This window comes from Vanacampus margaritifer, chromosome 7 (assembly GCF_051991255.1).
Source record: "Vanacampus margaritifer isolate UIUO_Vmar chromosome 7, RoL_Vmar_1.0, whole genome shotgun sequence".
Classification (NCBI taxonomy): domain Eukaryota; kingdom Metazoa; phylum Chordata; class Actinopteri; order Syngnathiformes; family Syngnathidae; genus Vanacampus; species Vanacampus margaritifer.
This window is the reverse complement of record NC_135438.1, coordinates 11034692-11057597: the sequence shown is the minus strand read 5'-3', so window position 1 is coordinate 11057597 and position 22906 is coordinate 11034692. Positions and strand designations below refer to the sequence as shown.

The window sequence follows — 22906 nt, the reverse complement described above, 5'->3', positions numbered from 1 at the left end:
TCGTCCAATAAGTCACCGCCTTACTCTGTTTTGTGCCTCGGGTGCATAGACATAAAATAGTGGTGTAGTCCAATTAGCCCAGCAGCCGGGTCGTATGGAATGACAGCACGCAATACTTAGAAAGTGGGGGGTTGGTCAACTCATGCCAGAAAGGGCAAGCATCCCCGGACCTTGTTCTAGCCACAGCTAAAAAAAAATCCAGACAACTGAAGTGGTGAAAAATAGTTTAATGCTATATCTCAATAATTTTGTACTACAGTCTTTGGACATGTTTTCAGCAAACAAATGTCTTCTTCTTAAACAGATAGGGGAGGGGGCAGCAAAGTGAGGCAGCCGACACTTCTGCTTCTACTACTACCAAGACTGAAGCCACTACTGTATTTATTTAAGCTACTATAAAAATAGATTACAATTGAATAAGACTTGATTAGTCCATCTCAGCAATGTGACTGACCTTTTAGAAGCTCCTTTCATTTGAAATAAATTCTACTGTATTCAAAACCCCCGGCAACCTCACCTTCACAACTCAACTGCAGATGAAGTGATGCATCACTTCACCACCCCCCACCACCACCACCACCTGGCCCGATTCTCTCCCATCATTTCTTCTTCTACTCTTTGAAACCTTCAAGTCCATCTCCACTTTTACTTCCTTTCTTGTGGAAATTCCCCCTTTATCTCCTTCCCTCCCTGCCGACTTTCGCGTCTTTCCCTATCTTCACTGCCCCCACCCCCTCCCCCCTCCACATGTAGAGTGTGTGAAATGTAAATGTGCAGACAGCTGCTCTCATTCTCCAAGTTTTTATTCAGCCATTGGTTTAATTAACGGCTGCGAACTGTGACTCATCTCCAACTAGGTGAGAGCATCTCTGTGGGCCAATGGGCGCGCTCATTCTTCTCTCTGTTTGGTTCCTTGTGTGTCGCGCACTCACTGCTCAAATGCATCCAGGCTCTGAGTTAATGCCAAAACAAGAGGTGAGCTCCCAGTGGCCGTTCACTGAATTGTTTTTCACTTCACTGTTTTTAAGTCTTTGTCCCACATTTTATCCTCCTATTTGTATTTATTTATTCTAACTAGTACAACCTGCAGCAGATTCTCTGCAACTCGTCCCAGTCTTCCATCCTGGAGCCTACTTATTTTCTTTAATTGGGATATCAATAAATAGGCAGAACTGGTATCACAAGGCTCTTTGAGAATTCACAAATTTGTATGCACAACATTGAAAACCACATGGAAGGGCCTCTCGTGAACATTCGCTCGCTGTCTTTTCTCAGATGGTGTTGTGCCTTAGCACAGGGTGGAATGAATCATTTTCTCTGAAATCTCCTCTTGTGCTTGGCCACTTGCTATTTATGCACAAGCAGAGAGTGTTTTCCTTTTTCTTTTTTCTTTTTTAAATAACTTGGCAGGGTTTGGGGAGCAACTGTACACATATTGCACTGTAGTCTCCTGACAACATGACAGCCTCAGAGATTTAAACTGTGGTAATGACCCAGAGATTTGTGCAAGGGATCACTGTATGAAAAACAAACAAACAAACATCACCCCCACCCCCCAAAAAAACAAATAAACACCACCCCAGAATAGAACGCTGTTTATTGCAGCGTTCTGCATCAGAGAAAGAGAAAACTGGTAGACTGATTGATAAAATGTGAGGATGAATAGACCTTTCAATCACAACTAAAGTGCTTTTTTTATTGGAATCCATCAAAATTAATAGAATTTGTCTACTGGTTTAGGAAAATACAGTTGAACATAACCCATTTAAAACAGCTGATCCAGCGCTGATATGTTCATATTTTGAACAAAAAAAAACAATCCCTTAGTAAGTAATGGAAGCTGTCACTATCATAAAACATTTTTTTTAACCTTTTTTAAATGTCGTTAAAAATGAGTAAACCACTGTTAATATATAATTTCAAAGACGACAACAAAAGACCTAGATAGGTGTTTTTGTTGATTTAGTTTATTTCAAAGTGTAGAAAATGCACAAACAAATGGTTTATAATCCAATTTCTGGTTGTCTTGTTTTAAGATACTTAGTCTCCTTTCATGGTGGACTACAGAAATCTGAGGATATTTACTCTTGAGATGCTGGAATGTAAAGGATTTAAGTTAAACAATAGCTCAAAACTAGAGTTCCCCGACCTTTTTTCCACAAGGGACCGGTTCATTGTAGTCCAGCTATTTGTCAGTGTCAGGTATGGAGGAGATGTCGACATATATATATTCCCAATCTGAAAATAATTGGCATCTTGGGGTGGAGGGCGTTCTGGCATATATTCACAATTAGTATATGCGCCGCTACCAAAATAAAATAAAACAAAAAAAAGCAATCTGTGTAGACTCGTATCTGGCCGAGGGTTGGGGACAATTGCCGTAAATGATTAATTGATTAGTCAAGTCAACTTTATTTATCAAAATAGTTTAATTAATTTGATGATCAATTAGTTCTCAATTAATTGCTGCACCTCTTTTTATGTTACTTTGAACCTTTTTTGGGGGGAGCTTGTTAATCTAGTATTTAGTTTCTCCCATTGTCTTATAATGTGTATATTTATTTAATCCCAATTAATATGTAATTGTCCCTTAATATAAAATAATATATATATATATTTAATAGTGATAGAACATTTTTGGGGTTTATTTTCCAACCTAGATAGCTTGAAAATCATGCGTCAATTATCCATTAGATTCAATGATTTATTTCGTGGACAACTGGGTGTGAAAATCGGTTAATTGCAATGCACATATACAGAACATGCGGATCTGACCCACCCTTTGGTATGAGGAATGTTCCAATATTGCAACAAGTAAACAAACTTGCCTTCTGAAAACTGGTTTTCCACTATTTTTTTTATTTTTATTTAATGAATGAATGAACCTGCCAGATCCAGAAAGTTCATGCAAAATTGGTAAAATGTTCACGAACAACATTTAATTGGGCTCCCAACAATAAGCACTCTTCCGGGACAATTTAATAAAAGGTAAAGTGTGATAAATGTCTCTGAATCTTGCTGTTATATGCTTAGGCAGTTACAGAATGGTTAAAAGTAAGGGGCAAAACTTGTTTATGGTACTAAAAAGTTACTAAATAAAGTACAAAACCTTGTGTTGATTTTGTTAATTTGAGTGAAATGATCTTTTTAGAAACTGTGCCTGAAGCAATTTGTTTTCTCGCAGTGGAAAAAGAAAATAAAATGATTTGTGTTATCTGTGAAATGCAGGACAGAAAGTAAGAAAGAGCATGCCAGTCAAGACAATTCCGACAAAGCAGTACATTTCAAACATAGCACAACTTCTCCCCATGTTTTCTCTGCATAAATGAAGTAAAAATAAATGCAATAAGCATATGCCTCACGGTATTTAATGGTTCTGTCACTTTGTATTCTGCACAAAGAAATATATATTTTGACTCACCACCCGTCCTTCTTGAATGACGACAAATGATTCCCTTTCATCAACAATTTCCAACAAGTTGTCCTGACCCCACAATGTGTAGCTACGTGATTGCTTCATTTTTCTTTTGCTGCATTGTGCCCCGAGAGCAACAGGGAAAGTACATATAATCAATGCATGGCTAGAAAAAGATTTGAGGTGGGTTTGACCTTGACCTCTCATGGCAGAAGCGGATATAGGCTAATATCAATGGCATTATTGATGGTCCCAATTATTTTGAAAGAGAAACATTTAGGGGTAAATGCTAACTAAATGTGCGTTCACTTATATAGCGCTTTCCTATCTTCACGCTTCTCAAGGCATTGACACCATCTCCTCATTCACCAACTGATGAAGCTTCATCAGGATCAATGTGGAGTTTTAAAGTCTTGCTCAAGGACACTGGCATGGTCCCAGAGGTTCAAGGTTTTACCCATAACCCTCAGATTGAGAGAACATTACTTGAAACCAATCATCATTGAATAATGTCCAATCGAGAATACAGACGCTCCCCACTTTACGAACGAGTTACGTTCCGGACGATCGTTCGTAAGGTGAATTTGTTCGTAAGTTGCTTCAGTGCTATATTTTGTATTATAATTTATGTTTAAAGCCTATATAAGTATATTGAAGGTTTATATAAGTATGTTTAAGGCTTGTACAAGTAACCTGCATTGGTTTGTACTGAAAAAAACTTTTAATAAAATGGAGAGAATACGTACAGTACTGTACTGTACTACGTATGTTAGAGAGAGAGAGCGAGAGACACACACAGTATGTACATGTACATAATAAGATAAATAAAATGAAGTTTAACTTACTTTTGGAAGATGTACTCGATGCTTAAGGAGATGATGGAGGAGGAGGAAGAGGAGGATTTTATATCATGAGAGATTCTTCGTCGTCGCTGGAATCGGCTTCAAAAGTTATTTCCTGCTTCATGGGGACCGGCGTTTTCTTCCTCCTCCTCCTCGCCACGTTGCTCAGCCTCCAATGAGCTCTCACAGCGCCAATTGTCGGTATTAGCGGCGGAAAGAAGCACTACGCGCAATACAAAATCTAACTTACAGCATTTCTTTCCGAACATTTTTCAACATACTGTACGCGCAGAAATGTTCGTATGTACCGTTGTTCGTAACTCGAATGTTCGTAAGTAGGGGAGCGTCTGTATTGCCTTCACAAAGTTAATGCTTGGTTTAGTAGTAGTTATGTACAGTATATATTTTTTAGAGTAGCATTTATAAGACGCATGCAAATATAACAATACAATTTAACAATTATTGATTGGTTTTTCTGGATTTATGGTGACATGCTTCATAGAAAATCGCCAATAGACTCTTCTCGACCCTCGTGTAACATTCAAGAATTGGCCGTGTATAAATGTTGGGGCGCTGAATTCCACCACACTCGGCCAATAACGTTGAAACAGAGTTACCGTTACCGATGTCATGTCCAGTCTGGCTCTGAGTGACTCTTGCGTTTGATGGGAACGTTCCACATCCAATATGGCCAACCCATCTACTTATGGGCAGGCACATTGACTTGGTGGCCATGTTGAATGTGACTTAGCCAAGCTCCTGTAGTGTAGTTTTGGTACATATTCAGCTCTGAAGTCACTTCAAAATATTTCAAGAGAAGAGCATGGAGGCCGGGCCACATAGATAAGAACAGGTATGGTGGATTTATCAATTTAATTATAAGTTTCAAAATGACAGATATACAGGGTAAAGTACATGAACACTCTTCACTCCCGACAATGCTCTTAGCCTAGCTTAAGAAACGCTGTTGATGGGGCGTTATGTGATGACAGACTGGTTAGCATAAGGCTTTATTAGTGAAAGCTGATATATTTTCTGGCATGACTTACATCCCCAGCTTGAGTAACTTTGTTTATGTTTGCCTTTAAAAATAGATATATAAATAAATGCCTTTCCTCTGCCTTGTGTTTTCAATAAATGGAGTCGAATTTGGTCTCACTGTGCTTACCCGCGACGTCCTCGCTAGCTCTCCTCAGCCATATTCAGAGTGAAGAGCGCAAGAAACAAAAAAAAATGTACAAGGAAATAAACATTATACCTGTGTGAATGAAACAATAATCAGCGTGTACACCAATGACGTCCTCGCTAGCTCTCCTGAAGATCAAAAACAATTCTCAGTAAAAGCCGCCAATCGTTAGCAGCATTAGCGCCATTCGACGACGTATTACGGCTCAAAAATGTCAAATAGCGAGCACAACACTATAGCGATTAAGCATGCAAAACATCCTTAGCAATAGGCACAATAACATGGTGCAACCCAATTAATATAACACCAATTTTATTGCATTAATCGTCGCAACTAACATGAGAGAGCGGAGTACGCGTCTTACCTCGGCCACATTCAGAGTGAGAGTGCCCGTAAAGTGACGTCATCACGCCGCGCACCCTAGCTCATGTTTTCATGCACAAGTCATAAAAATATGATGAGTGCTTTTGGTGAAACACAACACTATAACCGGTTACACCTTTCTTAATGTGAATACCATGTACTAATGTAATTAAAACTCAACTTTATTTATAGAGCACTATAAGAGAAGCTGTAAGAAAGTATTGTATAAAGATTGGTGAAAGATTCTGGTTGGTAACCCGGTGGGTAGTAAGTGATTTCACTTTTCTTTGATCCTTACTCGGGTCTCCTGACAACGTCACGACTCTTGCTGGATACTGAAGTATTCGGTTTAGGTGAACGGTATGGGATTTTTTAGGTTTTAGGTGGAAAAAAAAAAAAAAAAAATTAAAGCCTTGTATAAATGAAAGGCAATAATGAAACAATATTGCACTAATAAATAACTCATTAAAATGTAACCTTAATAAAAACATAATAGTGACACGAGGCAGAGGAAAAATAAGCCAATCAATGGCTAGAGTTTTATCCGTAACAAAAAAAAAAATCACCTATGAATAACTAGGGGGCAAAAACAAGGCACTGGGAGAGATAAACAACAAAAGGCGCTCCAGTAAGGGAGGTAAAAATGGGAACCAAAAATCACTCACGTGACAAGGCAAAAGGATCATGAGAACAAGGCTTTAAGCCTTAAGTGACAAAACGACTGGTGCACTTAGTGCCATTCTTAACTGTCCTAATGGAGTTTATCGGCAAAAAAAAAACACCCCCAAAAAAAAAACCACCATTGCAATGTATTAAACATATAAATATATATAACTTTAACAGCCTCCATTAGTTTCTGTGTACTGGAAATCAATATATTGCCTTGGCAGATGTCTTTGTTCTAGTCCAGGGGTCCCAAATGTGGTGTCGACGGGCACCTGGTAACCCCCAACGACCACATGAGGGGCTCTTCTAACAATTCCTTACCAGTGATGAAACATTGTGATTTTCTAGGAATGTTGAAGACGTGATCATAAGGAAAATGTGAACACTGGCATGAGATTTGTAAAGATAGTGTCACCTGTTGATAGTTATGTGTTTTCTTAATTATTGTATTGCATTGTATCAACATTGCATTTTTTTCTAAAGAAGAGACAAATGTATTGTCATTATTTGCAATTTAAAAGCAGACGTCATTTTACACGTAGCCATGATCTGCAGCCAGCACCGAAACGGATTCAATTAGTTAGAACTTCTGACGTGTTTGAACTGTGTGAGTGTAACTGTCGCCTCTGTGATCAAATTAAAGGCAACCCGAGCCGATCCCATTCGTATCCATTATACTTTGAAATGGATCAATGGCGAGAAGGTGTGGGGCTCATCGCTCTGGGCCTGTCAGCGAGGCGAGCCGTGAGCTAGAAGAGAATGAGCGGACACCAGCAGAACGTTGCGTACACAAAATGTTGATGTTTATCAAGCCGGGAAAGAATTTATTATCATGTGCGCGTGATGAAGTGTTTCTGGGAAAATATGCGGAAACATCAGATGGGATGAGATGTCTTTCCGCATGTGTGTGTTGTCTTTTTGTTCACCCTTTATGTGTTTCAAGCACTTTTTTCCCCTTATTTAAACCATGTTGCCGTTGTACCCCATGAGCCTTCAAACCCCTGGGTGGTCGCTATGGCCTACTTTTTGAATTTCCTGCTGCACACAAACAACCAACACACGCACAATGCACAGTCAGCCCAACTTACACACACAAACACACGCAATAGAGCACACCAACATGACGTGAATGAAAGCACTTTTTCCTTCATATCTTATTGAGGACAAGAAATAGCAGTAAGGATGACAGATGGGAAAAGCAAAGTGATGAGGGGGGGTGTGGGGTTGGTGGTATGGTGGGGACAAGAAAGTAAAAAAAAAAATTAAAAAATGGTGCGCCCAAATGATAATACTATGTCACAGTGTATGGTGCAGAGCCAAGACACACACTGTGAATAATATGCATTGCTTTTCTGCTGAGCTGGTTTGTCGTAGCGTTAAAAATATAGCAGCAAACACGTTCCACCGGCGAGCCTTAATGATGACAGCCCAAGGGATGGATAATTAAGATGGAGAGAAGAGGAATCGGCCTCACTACAGCATTAATTGTTTTCCAATGTAATGGCTGCAATCTACCCTTCACTGCCGTATAGAGCTGAGCTCAGTAGCCAATGAAGTTGTACAGTGGGGTGTTTATTCCTCTGAAAAGGAAAGCTCACTATTTGGGAGCATGTTCTATACCGGGCAAAATCAAATGAACGCAAATGTCCTTTCCAATTTCCACTTTCCCTTCAGTTTCATTAATAATGGCTGTTTGATGCCCCATTGATGTTTTGATGTCCCATTCTAATTTTGAGTTGGGGGAGAAAAAACACAAGTCATAGAAACATGTTAATAATTACGGAAGCGTATTTCATTCACTTGGAAAAAAAAAAACTCCTGTTTTTCTGACTAATTTTTTGGGGTTGCTTTATTTTTTTGAGTTTTTTTTTTCTGTTTTCTGAATACTTTTTCAGTTTTACCGATTTTTTTTTCTGTCAAAAAATATTCAGAAAAACAGGCTGAAAAAAATAATTCTAAAAGAAAAAAAAGGAAAAAAAACTGAAAATTTGTATTTTATAAAACAGGGAAAAATTACTCCGAAAAAGAGAAAAAAAAATATTCAGAAAAACAGAGGAAAAAAAAAGAAAAACAGCAAAAAAATTATTTAAAAAAACGGGAAAAAAATATTCAAAAAAACAACGCTCCCCCAAAAAAATAGTCAGAAAAACAGGACTTTTTTTTTTTCAATTGAATGCAATATGCTTCCGTAAATAATGAATAATATGAAATAATAATTCATTCCAGCGTTACTGCACACACAGGATGCTGGTCAATCTCCCAATGCCAATTTACGAGTCAACGCAGCCATAAAAGATTGACTATAAAATAAAGAATCTTGAAAAAATGCTGACGGTAACAGACAAATTAATGACATCTCCTCTGTCTGCCCTTACTGCTCACAAGGAGAAGTAAAAATGATCTGATTGATTAACCGCTTCTGAAAATGACCAAGTTGACTCATTGATTCGTGCACAGCGGGGACACACGTCTTTCACGTCTCTTCCGCTCATTGTTTATTTGCGGATGGGACACAATGCATGTTGGTATTTTCTCTAAACCAGAGTAAGATTACTATTAATTCTGGGGGGGGGGGGGGGGGGAAGGTAATCCAGATTTGATGTCATCAATTTTAATCCTGGCTTGGTACATGGGTAAGCAGTCAAAAAACAATCAGGGTCAATACTTGTAAGCATCAGCGGAATGTGTAAAAATGGTGGAAATGTGATGATGACGTACAACAAACTGGCAACGAGACAAAACGAAACCTAAGGTTAAATGCATGGCGTAATCCGGAACAACAAGGCGCAGGTGCGAGAAACGCAATCAGGGGGAATTTCACAGGTTAACACCCGGCAAGGGGGAGGGGCAGAACACACACACGCAGACATGACAAACAACTCTCTGTATCAGGGCAGCTTTATGAAATCAAAACGAAACAAGCAAAAATGTCCATTGTTATCATAAGGGCTATAGAACTTGTATTAAAGGACATTTAATTATTATTATTATTTTTTTTATTTTTTTTAATTTTGTATGTGGGTGAGTATGTGTTTATATATATATATATATATATATATATATATATATATATATATATATATTTTTTTTTTAATTCTTGAAATTCAAAAAAAAGAAAAAAGAGAGAGCAATGATGATGTCATGTCAAATCGGTAAAATTACCGAGTGAACAATACTGAGCTCTCCAGAAAAAGAAAAAAAAAGTAAAATGAAATTTAACAGCGTACGTAATTTTGTAGCCAATTGGTGAGTCTATTTACAACGAGAGTACAAAGGGACTGCACGCATGCCAAAATGAACACACACACTTCATCCCACATGGTCCGTAAATAGAGAGCAGGGTGCAGTGGACGTTTGTTCGCATGAACAATTGAGATGATCCTGGAAAGAGAGCGAGACAGATGCAGAGAAAAGCGGCAAAAAGGAGGGAGACCCGCGAGATAAAAGGTCGGGTGACGTGGTGAATGAAGATGGAGATGGAGAGAAGCGAGGTGGACACAACATACAGTGAGTCAAGAATGAGATATGAAAAGAGACAGTTTGGATTTCTTCACCTCCTCTTTCTCGTCCCGCAGTTCTCCTTCTATCTATGGGCACAAGAAACTACATCTGGATCTCACCCTGAACTTGGACCTTCTTTCATTTGTGCCATCTATCTTGCTACCTATGTCTCCTGTCCAACCTATTTTTACAACTTGTGATGTAGGCGATATAGGACATGTATTCTCTGCTAGCAGATCATTAAAGTATTGTCAACATGAAATAACATGGTTGGAGGGGGGTGGGGGGGAGTGCATATGAGGCGTTCACCAGCTTGCCGTATATCATGCCAAGTAGGAACGCAGTGGAACTGCTAATTTTAAACTCAATCTGTTTCTGATTTATTTATATTTACAAAAATGTTTCCCTTAGTAAATAAAACCATTATGGACAATTTAGAGTCTTCATTCAATCTACCATGCATGTTTTCGGAATGTGGGAGGAAAATGGAATACGTAGAGAAAACACACCCAAGTACGAGGAAAACATTCAAACACCACTATTTGTATCTATGGCAGGGGTGGTCAAACTCGGTCCTCGAGGGCCGGAGTCCTGCAGGTTTTGGATGTTTCCCTGCTCCAACGCAGCTGATTCCAATAAACAGGATGGTTATCAGGCTTATGCAAAGTTTGCTGATGAGCTGATCATACATCAGCTGTGTTGGAGAAGGGAAACATCCAAAACCTGCAGAACTCCGGCCCTCGAGGACCGAGTGTGCCCACCCCTGATCTATGGTGATCATATGTTTTACGTTCCAGGTGACACAACAATAATCTGTATTTTATAAGAAGTACCTGAAAGGAATCTAACATTCCAACATGATTGCTCTCATTCAGATTTACAGTTTAATAAAATGTTTTGTGCACACCATAATTTTTAGCTTGACGTCCGTGTCACTATTTTGGGGGTGTATGGGGTTTTAATTTACATTAATGTGAATGTCACAATACAACAGATGTCATGTTCCTGCGTGGAAACAATAGTGCAAATTTAAGCTCCTAAAATAGGCTATACTTTGTACTGTGCTACATTCACTGAAGGGAGGAAACCAAAAATCATGTTTAAAAAAAAATATATATATAACAATTATAATAATATATTTATTTATATAGTACATTTCAAGCAATACAACGCAAAGGGCTTTACAAGAAAAACAGAGATACATAAAAGCAGTCAAAAAAACATGGGGACATTAGGAAATTAAACAAAAAAAGTAAAAATTACAATAATAAAAGAAGGCATACATGCAAATACACCAGTACAAAAAGACCATTCAAACTGTAAAATCAGAAAAAGCAAGCCTTAAAAAAGAGACTTTAATGCTTAGTAGATCTACGCAGTTGTTTAGGTCTGTACGATATAAGAGGATTTTTGTCACTAGATTAGTACACCTCATACACAATTTTGATAAACACTGTCATAGAGTTATTTATTTGACAATATGTTTTATTTTTATTTTTATAATTTTTTTTCTGGAAAGTTCAGTATTGTTCATTCGGTAATTTTACCGATTTGACATGCCATCATCATTGCTCTCCTTTTTTTATTTTATTTTTTTGGACAATATTTTATCCCCACTGGACTTGTAGGCAGCCCATCACAGCACATTTTGCATACACCTGTGAAAATTAGTCAAGACTTTTTGTAACATTCAGTATTCTATACCCACAATGACCACAACATAATATAATTAGACCTTAATGCTATAGAGCTGCATCAACAATTTTATCCTTACAAACATGCATGCGGTTTTGTTTTACTTCATGTATTCAGCTCGCACTGCGCTTCCACAACATATCCACATAGTTTATTTTAGTTTGTGATTAAAACATTTTATCAGCATGAGCAACTTTTACGTGATTTATATTCGCTGCGACCCCCCCAAACCCCCCACCCACCCCATCCCACCATCTCTACTTTCGCTCTCTCTCCCGCTCTCTCTCTCTCTCTCTCTTTCTCTCGCTCTCCCTTACGGTGTGCTTATCTCGGTACACATCGTCAGCTCCAGTGTGAAGTCAAGTCTGACAGCTGCCGCCTGGCCCGGTCCACTTGCCGCTATCTGGTCCATCTCACCCCGCGGATATCAATTAACAAGGCTAAACGTGCGTAATTATGGATGCTATTTTCTTTATTTCTTTTTCCCCATTGTTTTGTACTTCTGTGTTTACCGCCAAGGATGCGTAATGTCTTCCTCTCACCCGTTTCCCTTCATTCCTTCCTTCCTTCTCTCCTCCTCGTCTCTTTTGCAGTTGCTTCGGGACTGTGGGAGCGCTGCTCGTCTTCAACTTGAGGGCGAAGAAAGACGGTTGAAAACTCCTCGGAATTCTCCGCGCACCGTGCACGCATTGACACTCTCCGGTGAGCACTCTTTCTTTTATTTTTAATGATTGCTTTTTGGATGGCTTGGGTCTTTTGCAAAACTAGTCCACATGTCGTGTTTGTGCTTGTTTCGCGCGTAAATTTGACGCGAATCAGTCAACTCATCAACACCAAGCTGGTGATTGATGACGAATCGTGTTGGGGGGGAAAAAAAGTGTTTTCTTAAAAGGTGAGGTTTCTTATGCACAAGAATTGAAATGTTGTCTGGTTAGTGTTCAAAATTTCAAGCGCGTGGGAGATGAAAGAAACATTTTTGGGATGCTTCAGGGAAGTTGCCTCTTTATTAGGCCCATTGTTAATTGGCTCTGCAATTATAATGTATTGTTCTACAGCATGGGTGTACAAAGTACTATATATATATATATATATATATATATATATATATATATATTTAAATATAAAATCTGAGTAAAAAATGCCTTGGAGTTTAAACTCATTTTCAAGCTAAACCGAACGTATCTTGAAAACGGGTAGCCGAGTGATGCCGAGCGGAGTCGAGCGATGCCGAATGCTCACATTGCGGTAGTTGAGACGATGCACTGCTCATTTCCAGACAGATCGTGAATACTCCAGGAGGTGCTCCATACTCGCGAGTGCATTTTGATTTTTCCACGACAATTTTCTTCGGCCAAAGAAAGACAACAGTGCCAGTGGCAGCAAAGAAAAACATGCTACGTGCTACGAACCACAGTGGAATTAGGAAGGAGATTATCACGCCGTTGTAACTACCGTGACTACTTCTGTAAATAGTGGTACGAGGACCCCCCTTAGCTGTTCAACAACGTGCCTGACGATAAACAACGCACGCTAGGCCTTCTTAGTAGTCTAACAATATGCCCAATGTAAAATACACAAATTCAGCACTGAACTAAAGCTAGCTTAAACATAGCATTTATCTTCCACTGATGCCATCACAAAACAACAAAAAAGGTAAGTTTTTTTTTTTTTTTTTTTAATACTGTACTGTAAATGTAAAAAAACATAACTATAAATTAAAATAGGAATTTTCTGTTTTTGGAGCTTGGGAACTGATTAATTGCATTTACATTATTTCCTATGGGAAAAAATGTTTCGGAGGTTGAACAATTTGGATTTTGAACACTTCGCAGGAACCAATTAGGTTAAATTTCCGAGGTACCGCTCTATATATATATATATATATATATATATATATATATATATATATACACATATTTATATTTATATTATTATATATTTTTATTCATACTTTATACACCCATGATGTACCTAGCATGGAATATTATCTTTTAGTTAAAATATCAAATGACGTTGACGTCCTTTGATTTGTTAGACAGAAAAGGTTTGGACGCCCCTCTTATTTAACCTTATTGTGTGAATGCTGAACAGTAATTATTTAAAGCTGCTCTATGTAACATTTTGCCCCAAATATCTTTACAATAGCCTTTTTATTGGACCAAATTATGACTGAAACATTTGTTTTAATTAGTAAACATCTTAGCTGTTCACAATGGAAACTCCTGCAAGCCTTTCGCCAATAGTTTTCAGATTGGATTCGGGTTTGAATTTCGCATACTCTGTCTGCTGATCTGAATTCTCCATTCATTTTTATTGACACGTTCACTTGCTTTCAGCGAGATTCTTCTTTCCCATTTCACACATCACTTCAATGGCAATAGCAAGTCTGCTGTGGATCACTGGGTAGTGCAGCGGAGCTTTGACTAGTAAACCCGAGCTGAGGGTTTGAATCCCACCTTAGACTGGTTTCAGTTCACCATTTTTTTTTTCATTTATCATACAACTCCAATTAATCATGAGTAATTTTCACATCATTTATCTTTAGATTTACTTGATAAGATTTCACAAGCATTCCACATGCATTAAGCTTTTATCGGCATTCAGCTTTCAGCATTCCCACGCAATTTCTCCAGAAATTGCACTTAGTCTAGTTCTAATACGGTGTTCACTCCATGTTTGCATGCGTAGTGTAGCATAGTAGGATTTCTGAGGGCACTTGTCTTCTCATTATCAATTAAGCTTGTCTATTATGGCGATCTCACACTTCCTCCAAGCTAAACCATTCCTCTCCCACACACCATCCGCCGACATCGCACCTCCCACATAGCCACACTTGCTGTCCACAGCCGATAAGATGGTGATGTGCCACCGTTTGCACTAATAAGAGGGGCCTTCCTCAACTTTAATGGCGACTCATGGTTCTTGTCAGGCCGATGGGCCGCTTAAAGGCTCATGAGGAAAGTCATCAAGCGGAGATGGTGAGGTCATAGACAGGAAAGAGATGGTCAGAGTCATCTGATGATGCGTTTCAGGGGATCACTGTAAACCGGGTACCCAGGAAATGTGCGCGTGTGCGCGTGCTCACATATTCCATGCAAGAGAAAGTAAGTGGAAAGTGAAGCGAGTGAGATTATGCAAACTCAAAAGTATGGAAGGAAGTGGAATACCCATGTAAGCAGTTTTTCTTTTATATTATTATTTAGCTGTCAGGGCCTTCACTTGACGGGCTCCTTGGGCTGTGACATGCTTGTCACCAGCTTGAGGTTTATGCAGCTGGCTTATTTTAGCCCGGCATAGGCAAGAATACGTACTCCACTATTTGTTTTCAAGTATGGGTGACACTATCAATCATTTCATTAATCAATCAAGAGTTCCATTGGTTTCCTTCACTGTAAATTGTTCATCGTATCAAGACATTTTTGAAAAATTGAACGTTTCCAACTTTGTGGGAACTGTTGGAGGAAGATGCTTTTCTTTTCCCAGTGTACAAACACGGCCCAGAAAGACATCCTTGAATGAGTGTGGTGTATAAGAGGTCCATTAAACACTTTTGTGATAGACTATAACAGATAGTGCATGCAAATTATAACTTGCGTGGATTATCTGTTACATTTGTTGGTGTAGTAGTTCCATTTTTGGGTAAAATGTTTGGAATTTACCCAAGATTTTAACTACTGAGGTGAACATTTTCAGAGTTAAATGGTGTCCAGAGCAGGTGCTATTTTACACAGTCTATCGAGCTGCAATTAAGTTCCGCCTTCGCACCTGCATTTCTCCAGTTTGAGAGACAAGTCAGCCCCATTTTCCTCCTCACTTTTCACCAGGAAACACTGACATTCAAACAAAAAAAGAGTTTGGGCACATGAAGTCATTTTCACTCACAGAAGAGACTGCACTGCAAAATTTGAAGTGTTAAAGTTTGGTATTTTTTTTAACTCTGGCTCTGTTCATTATTTTAACTTTAACATTTGCAGTGTTATTGAAAGCAACTCATTTTGAGTGTTAAACAGTACACTGGATGGTGTCATATTTTAGCACTAGACACTAGTCTTGTGTAAAATCAACACTGAGCAGTGTTGACTAGTGTTACATTACAACTACCATCAGAGTTGGTTTAACTCCATGTAAGTGTAAAAAAAATTCACACTTTCAGAAAAGTTGTTTTAAATGCATTTATTGTGGATCAGTATAGACACTTTTGAAGTGTTAAATTGAACTCTGTGGGTGTTGAATTAACACTACTGATTTTGCTGTGTAGGAGGATGAATGGACAAAAAAAATCCAGCAGATGCACTCCAAAATCTTGTAAAAAGTTTTCCAAGAGAGTAAGCAGGCTGAGTCCTTCTTATAGTGGGAACCCCTGAGGTTCTACAAATATGGAAGTTAACCAAAAATTTTTACTTCTAATTTAGCACATGAGGTCGGACTAGATGTCAGCACATCATGGGAGACCTCTGTCAACCTTCCTAGTTTCATCACTGGTTAAAAAAAAAAAGTTGTTTCTGCATTTTACAGTGGTTAAAAATGTTCTTAGAAGGACATGTGAGATACATCAACATTGCGACTCAATAGTAAATACAATTGAGACTGACTTCTGTATTTGTGTTTTTTCATCTTAATACTAGCATTGGTTATTGTAATTTTACACTTCTAAAATGTTGCTTCAAACATTGCCTGTTCAGGTAAAAGTTTCATAACGGGGACAGTGTGACACTGGAACAGGGTCAAGTTATTTTCCATTTCCAATATTTCCAATAGGGAAAAAAAAAAAAAATTCAAGCTCTAAAAAATTGTGAGGTCAAAAAACATCCCACAATAGATTGTATTTATTCTGTTTTCATCTGTTGATATAGTGGTCGGGATGTGTGTTTGTGTGGTTCAATGGTCAGAGCGACCTTGTTCCATAATGATGGAGTCCTTCAGCGCTTTGCCTACCACTCCAGTTCCATCCATGTGGGGTAAAGCTGGCATAACAATCACTCTTTGTGTAGTTCACTTTTATGGCTGATGTTTTTTTTATATCAATGCGAGTCGGCCTTCATCAACCCTTTTTTTTTTGGTCTGTCAGGTGAAAATGAGATGTATTTTAAGATGACGCGCTGACGTCGTGTCGCCAATGTGGTGTTGATGTGATATCGCAAAGGCAGTAGAGAGAGAGAGAGAGAGAGAGGTGCGTTCATTACGTAATGGTGAAAACTGCTGAAACCCGCTAAATAAGATCCAAGTGACGTTATTTCAGCACCGCAGAGGCAAACACGGGGTTAAAGCGCTAAGTGCCAAATTGTGACACTGACAGCATGAAAGAAAGAATGAAAGAAAGAAAGAATGGGCTGCTTGTGTTTGGTGTTGCTGGGAAGATGGCAGGTTGGCAGAGTCATCACAGCCTGAAGAACATGACAGTCCATGCAGAATGCTTGGCATACAAAGCTAAATCCGTTTTTTTCTCTCTCCATGTGACAGATTGCGTGTGTGTGTTTGCGTGCTCTTGCGCACGTACGTGTGTGTGCTACCCCTTTCCTCCAGTTGTTGTTTGTTCTTGAGATGCATACTTATGACATCACACACCATCTTTGCTCCTGTTATGGACAACACTGCAAACTCCCCCCCCCCCCCCCCCCCCACCGAAATATGTTTGATTGGTTGAAGGTCAGAACTCATCCAGGCTCATTGAGAACAAAAAAAGCGCAAAAAAAAAAAAAATTGAAGTTTCTGGGAAATGTAATTTCTTTTTCAACTCTTTGACTTTCATTTAAATATATGGAAAGATAGATTGATGATTATTATGAGTGTCATAATACTTTTATAGTCACTCAGTCAGTGAGGTAACCACCACAGGCTGCCCCTCACCCCCCCCCCCCACCCCATGCTTTACATTTTCATGACGCATGTGACCGCATAAGGCTCTGGCTTGGGTTACCAAATAAGGTCATTGTCCTCATCCATATGAAGACTACTTTACTATGCGTTTAACCAGATTTTATCTCCCGTAAGTCGTACAAAGCCTGACACTCGAATAAAAAGGAATTGCTGTTCAAAAATCATTCACATTTTCCAGAATGAGCACGTTCACAAAAACGTTCATCAGGCAGAAATATACTACTAATCACAAAGTGAAAATTTCCTTTACAAAAAGTATATCATGTTGCCTGACCGCTTTTTAAAAAAAAAAAAAAAAAAAAAAAGAGTCGATAGACTTACTACTTAGGTATTTTATTTTGAAACTGCCCAAAACGGGTCACAATACCGCCTAGGCCAGGGGTAGGCAAGTTCGGTCCTAGATAGTCGCAGTCCTGCATGTTTTTGATGTCTCCCTCCTCGAACACAGCTGAGAGGCTTCTGCAAAACCGTTATTATGAGCTGATGATTTGAAACACCTGGGTTGGAGGCAGGAGACACCAAAAACATGCAGCACTGCGGCTCTCTAAGACCAAACTTGCTTATCCCTGGCCTATGCATATAAATATTTAGTAATGGGTCAATTTGACCCACTGCAATAACATGGAGGGATGGACATTGACTCAAGAGCTTTGTAATGTTTCAGTACTAAAAAAATAAAATAAAAAATCATTAGTACCCATTTACACATGTATTTATTTAACCCACTTGTAACATTAGTTTCTGAGGAACGTAATTCATATTCCTGAGTCAATTAGACCCGCTCTCCAAAAAAAGTCAGAAAAAGGTAAACATATTCCAATACAGTGGTACCTTGGCTCACAAACTTAATTGGTTCCCACAAAGAGTATGTGAGCCGAAAAGTTTGTCTTCCAAACAAGTATTTCCCATAGGAAACCATTGAAATGAGAATAATCCGTTCCCAGGTCCCCATAAAACACAATTTTCTACTAAAAAAGCCTTAAAACTACACAAAATATACCTTATTTTATGTATAATAAATGTGCTATTGTATTGTAATTAAAGAAATACACTGTACTGTATAATAAAGTGTTTTTATTTGCAAAACTTGCAACTTGCCTTTGTGATGGTACAGTAGTTGAAGGCTTGATGGAATGGAGTGGGAGGAGGAGGGAGGGAGGGAGTTACTGTTTGGAAGGAGAGTCCTCCGGTGTGGCTTCTCTTCTTTGCTTCTTAGGAGACTCTTTATCCTTGTTGCTGACTAAAAACCTCTTAATTGACACCTGTTGCTTTCTGAGTTGTAAGGTCTTACGAAACTGAGGCATCACATTATCATTCATCATGTTGATGATTCTTATAACCACAGTCTTTTCTGAATGGTACTGTTCGACAAAATCCTGCACATCACTCCACTTTGCTAACATGGTCTTGATGCTCTCACTTGATGCTGACAAACGCGCACCTCGTTCGTGTTTGTCGATGATCTCCTTCTTCTGCTCGACCGTAATTTTCTTCAATGTCTTCTTAGGCTTAACACTAGCCTTTTGTGGGGTCTTTTTCGGTCCCATGGTAGCAAAAGTACACTCCAAAAAGTACTCCAAAATGATCCAAAATGTCTACCGAACACAAACCACGTCCGCACTCAAAAAAAGGGGGCGACGAACTGGGACGCCGTGAGCGTGCGTCAGCTTCTCGTGATTTCTCGTGTCGCGAGATTTGATTCGTCCGCCGAAAACTAGTTCGTCAGCCGAGACAAAATGCTCGCGAATTTAATGTTCGTGAGGCGAAAAGTTCGTAAGCTGAAGCGTTCGTGAGGGTACCACTGTACTTGTACTTAAGCCAATATAATTACTTTGAGATGCATGTCTTAATACATTTGTCTTATGCATTTTTGTAGATGAGACTTGTCCACACACCTGAGTGGGAATGTTAGCTACCACTTTTTTTTAGACCAATACTGATACTCAAATATTCAATACTCACCAATACCGATACCAAGTGTCAATACTATTAGTACTTATGATACATAAAATTTCGGAAAAATTACAGATAATAAAAAAAAAACTATGTATCCCAATTATAGAAAATTACCTTAAAATTGTGTGAATTAATGGCAATTATATTTTTTTCAATTTGCTCATTAAAGTAATTTTGCATAGAGCACACAATAAAATGAATTAAAAAAAAAAAAAAAGATAATTAACATGAAACAAATAATCCAGTGACCAGAAAAAAAAGGCCTAATCAAAATATGTGGTTGTACAACTTCCTTTTAAGGAATACAGTGAAGTGCAAGTGCAGTCCGTTTTCTCTTTCATGTTCTCCGTTCGTTATTCATCTCATAGCAGTGCAGTAGTCAATGATGATATACTATATAATATACAAAGATCTGTCTGCACTTCAGCGCTAATTAAATTGTTGAGTACAACTGAAGACTTAAGTGCTCTCTTACCAGAGCCCCAAGTGGTGCCGTTCAATAAATGTAAAATAACAATTTCAGCCTTTAGTTCCTGACCAAAAAAGATCAAGATCGGGGGCCGATGCCAATATCGATAACCGGCGCGAGTACCGATACCGTGAAATGTGTCCTCGTATCAGCCCAATTCTGATACCTGGTATCGGTACTCGCCCATCCCTGAAGAGTGTGTTGTGCCTTTGCATTAGACATAGTATCCCCCCCAAACACACGCACATGCACTATTTAGGACAGCCATAGTGAGCAGGCACTTAACCAACCTCAATAATCAGATTAATGTTAGTGAAAAATTTAAGCTCACTAGTCAACCTCATAACCTCTTTTTTCAATCTGATTCATCCCAAAATGAGATGTTTTTCCAAGAGAGGAGACTTAAAACACGCTCCCCCGTCCTTTCCCTCCGTCTTCTTGCCAAATACAGTTAAGCTCTAACCCCCTTCTTCTATTGCTCTCATACACTGGCACACTATCTGTTTCACACCCTGTTCCTCCCGCCCGTTCTCTCACATCTCTCTCTTCTCACCTCCCCTGGCACCTCGATGTGTTTCTCTTTTAATTGAGATGCATTTCAATGTGGTGCAAATTAGCTTTCTACAGCTCTAGTCTCAACCCGTGTATGTGTGTGTGTGTTTGTGTGTTTTGGTGTACGATACACATGTGCTTATGAGGGTGAAAAGAATTCCCGCAGTTGGGAGTGAAGGCACTACCTTCTCGTTTGCACCTCCAACATGTCTTCTGTCCCCAAAAAGTATATTTTTAGTGCGGTATTTGGAGGGCACTAATTGTGGGTTTCCTTCCTTCCCTGTGATTTGAGGTGAAATGTGAGACCATACAGTGTATAAGAGTGGAAACGCTAACATAAAATATGATCTTTTGTGGGACATATACATTTCATTGGAAATTTAATGGATACCTAACTCATTTACTCCAGGGTCAAGCAGTCGCCACTATATAACTTTTATTAAGTGGACGGGCAATGTTTTAAGTAGCATTTTAACGATAACTAGAGTAAAGTACAGTTTAACGCTGTTCACAGTGCAGCATAAAAGCATACCAATTTGTTTTTTTAATGGCAAGTGACAGAAGCTGTGCCGAACATAAAAGGAGGGGGGGGTGGGGGGCATTAGAGAGAGTCTGCTGATTTAAAGGTTAAATATAGCTCATGTTTCAGGGCAATGTCCTTTCTTCTTCTTCTTCTTATTTTTTGTTATAATATTGTAGCTGTATTGTACAACGCCACCAGGACAAAAACGGGTGTTCAGCACTTCTACGTTACCATAAGATTAATTTCTGTTTGTTTGTTTTTGGCCATTTCACAAGACATCAAGACTTTAGAAGTGTTTTCCTCCCAAATTTTGTTTTGTACAATTGCCTGGATAGAGTTATAGAGTGTATAGAGTATTTCGCGTTCATTCAGCTCTATAATTTAGCTTGAGTCCAAGACATGGATGGACTGGCCATCTGGGGTACAGGGCAGATGCCTGGTGGGCCGGCATCTTTCGGGGCCGATGCAGTTCAATTTCATGTTTTTTTTTTTTTCTCCATTGTAGCTCAAGAGACCAGCTCACAATATAGAGGGAGCAGCACATTATTCCATTTACAAAATAGACAGCAAACTGAAGTGGTGGTCAGGAGTTGCCATAATCCCATAGAGCTGATTTGTTTGTGCCAGTTCAGCCCTGGTCCAAGAATAAAATGTTCGTAAGAAACTGTATCAAGTTGCAAATGCATTGCCAAAATGTACAATGACGTGTTTCATGACCTCCATGCCATGAAAGCGCTGAAAAACGAATGACATCATTTAACATGAACTTTTCCGACTAATAACCTGCTGAATTGTGATCACATTTGTGCTAAAAGAAGCCCGTCATTGCCACTTGATTGTTCAAAGTGAGTTATCCCCTCTTTGTGGAACTTAAAAATGACAGCGAAAGTAGAACGTGGTTTCTAAATCTGAGCGCGGAGAGACCCTTTGGGCTTGCGCGCAGCACACATTCAGCTTGTTGACTCTTGTCTCATCTTTTCCCTGATTTTGGAAAGTTATTTCTTTATTTCTGTGGAACAGTGAGTAGTTGCAACTCTTCAGACCTCTAAAAACTCGGAGTCTTGAGGAAGGGAAGTGCGCAAAACTCACAGAAGCATGCAGCCTCCGGCAAGGGGAAACAACTAGACAGCACTTAGTTTTATAGCGACGCTTCCAACGCCGAAATGCAACGAAATGAAGGCTTCACCCCTCGGTTTTCAAGCGACAAGAAGAGGCGTGACATTTTCACACTTAAAGGCAAATCCAGCATGGTGCGCTGGGGCGTTTCTCCCCAGGGTGGCCGCTGCCAGTCTGCGGGTCTTTTGTGTCGCCTTTGTGTGTAAGTGTATGTGCACACATATGCATGTGAGTTCGCGAGAGGGGTCGTTAGGGAGAGTGATGCTGACAGTGGGGTGACCTTGGGGCTCCCTGTCTTCCTCCTGTCGATGAAGGGGGATGACTTAGTGCCTCCCTTCCCACCCATGATGGCTCATTTATTATCATTAGGCACACAGTCAAAAGATGCTACTCCAGGCCCTCAAGACAAAGCGTGTCGCTTGAAGTGAGAGAAAACAAAACAGAAACACAAACGGGAGTCTTTTTCTTTTCGAATACCGTAAGCGTTGCACACTCCAGCATATGTAGCTGTCAGCCCGTGTTTATCGCCTCGGCGTTGTCTTCTCGAGCGTGTGTTTATCTTTAGTTCCATGGCAAGACGAGCAACTTGTCATGACACAGCCTCCACCTCCCCCTCTACCTGTTTATCCTGCAATTTACATAGCGCTTCATGTCATAATCTAACCTTAAGTCACCCCCGACAGCCGGGGAGGATATATATGGCGGGGCATATATATATACGGCGGCTACCTCAGGGCGGCGTCCC

General features: G+C 39.4%; 1 protein-coding gene across 20 annotated transcripts in view; it reads left to right on the top strand.

The window, feature by feature from the left end:
- The first annotated feature begins 11999 nt into the window (after positions 1 to 11999).
- The window catches only part of LOC144055777 (receptor-type tyrosine-protein phosphatase delta-like), a 209188-nt gene continuing 198281 nt past the window's right edge, over positions 12000 to 22906 (top strand). For 13 of the 20 annotated variants that reach the window (XM_077572073.1, XM_077572070.1, XM_077572069.1 and 10 more), the window contains exons 1-2: positions 12000 to 12114; positions 12262 to 12370. The gene's annotated coding sequence lies outside the window, so the exon portion shown is untranslated. The remainder of the gene's footprint in view (positions 12115 to 12261; positions 12371 to 22906) is intronic. The other 7 variants (XM_077572084.1, XM_077572083.1, XM_077572081.1 and 4 more) reach the window with 1 other exon arrangement.